The 2,031-nt window shown below is 40.8% G+C and overlaps 1 pseudogene; it reads left to right on the forward strand.

Moving 5' to 3' along the window:
- Positions 1-265: 265 nt before the first annotated feature.
- Positions 266-1,208, forward strand: LOC129036732 (glyceraldehyde-3-phosphate dehydrogenase-like; annotated as a pseudogene).
- Positions 1,209-2,031: the final 823 nt, after the last annotated feature.

Consider the following 2,031-nt stretch of genomic DNA (forward strand, 5'->3'; position numbering starts at 1 on the left):
GAGAATGTAGATTATATATATTCATAATAGAATGATAAGACTTCTTTGTGGATATCTACTATCTTAGTTACCCTCACCATAGGATGATGTAATTCAACAAACCTGAATGACATTTTCCTTTTCTAAATAAAATACTATATGTAATTGTATTTTTACTTTAATTATTAATAGATGTTACATATGAAGTTATTTTGGCTCTCTGCTCCTCTCATTCGACAGACAGCCACATCTCGTGCAGCACCAGCTGCATCCATGAAACACCATAATGAAAGTGAAGGCTGAAGTAAACAAATTTGGCCATATTGAGGACCTGGTCACCAGGCCTCCTTTTAACTCTAGTGAAAGAGATATTGTCACCATCAATGACCCCTTCATTGACTTCAACTGCATGGTCTAAGTGTTCTTGTTTGATTCCACCCATGGCAGCTTTCATGTCACTGTCAAGGCTGAGAAAAGGAAGCTTGTCATTAAAGGGAATCCCACTACCATCTTCCAAGAGCAAGATCACGCCAAAATAAAATGGACTGATGTTTATGCTAATTATGTTGTGGAGTCCAGTGACATCTTCACTATTGTGGAGAAGGCTATGACTCACTTAATGGGGGAGCCAAACGGGTCATTATCTCTGCCCCCTCTGGTGACATCCCTATGTTCATGATGGGCATGAACCATGAGAAGTATGAAAACAGCCTCAAGATGGTCAGCAATGCCTTTTGGGCCACCAACTTCTTAGGTCCCCTGGCCAAGGTCATCCACGGCAACTTCAGCATCATGGAGGGACTCATGACCACAGTATATGCCATCAGTGCCACATAGAAGATATGGATGCCGCCTTTGGAAGACTGTCACATGATGGCCACAGGGCTCTCCAAAACATCATCCCAGCATCTACTTGTGCTTCCAAGGCTGTGGTCAAGGTCAAACCTCACTGGTATGGCCTCCTGTGTTCCCACTGCCAACATCTCACTCATGGACCTAACCTGCCATTTGGAGAAACCTGCCAAATATGATAACATCAAGAAGGTGGTGAAGCAGGCACTGGAAAATCCCTCAAGACCATCCTGGGCTACACTGAGCACCAGGCTGTCTTGTCTGACTTTAACAGTGACACCCACTCTTCCACCATCGACGCTGGGGCTGGCATTGATAGATTTGGCTACAGCAACAGAGTGGTGGACCTTGTGGTCTACATGACCTCCAAGGAGTAGGCCTCCATACCATCAGCCTCAATGAGACTAAAAGAGGAAGAGAGAGGCCCTTAGCTGCTGAGAAGTCCCTGCTCCACTCAGCCCACACCATACTGAGAATTTCCTCTCCTCACAGTTTTCATGCAGACTCCCTGAAGAGGGGGGAGGAGCTTTGGTAACCCTGCCTTGTTCTGACCATCAATAAAGTCCCCTATACTCATTAAAAAAAAAGAAGAATGGAAAAAAAGAAATCATTTTTTGTTCTATTCAGACTAGATGTGATTAAATAACTCACAGATTGTCACCGTAACTGGCCTTTAAGGCTCGCAGGAGTGAAGATGGGTTTTACATCAAGTTTTTAAAATTTTTATATTGAGCTGAGAAAAGTATAAGTAGTTTGTCAAGTCTATTTTTTTGGAAAAAGGAAGACCTAGGAGACATAATCGATTATTTCATGAATCTCATGCTTTTCCTGAATGTATTTCTCATGTTTTTCAATATATCATCCTGTTTTTTGTGCTATTCTTTTCTTTCTGATATACTCTATGTCAAATATGATATATCTGAAAGAAATGCATCACTTGAGTAAATATATCAAATGATTCACTGTTTTCACAATGAGAAGCACTAATGAGAAGTCTAAAAACAGAAGAAAGAGATCTAGCTATTTATTTCTTTATTTTGTTCCTGGTTTACTACCATTCTAAAAGTGGCAATAATATATGGTACAGCCCCTGTCAGTTATTACCTCTTCCACAAATCGAACTGTCTTTGGAGTTGTAGGAGATTTTCTCTATTTTCCACATTACTTCTTTGCTGGACTAGAGATAGTTATTTCAATATC

This window comes from Pongo pygmaeus, chromosome 1 (genome assembly GCF_028885625.2).
Source record: "Pongo pygmaeus isolate AG05252 chromosome 1, NHGRI_mPonPyg2-v2.0_pri, whole genome shotgun sequence".
NCBI lineage: Eukaryota > Metazoa > Chordata > Mammalia > Primates > Hominidae > Pongo > Pongo pygmaeus.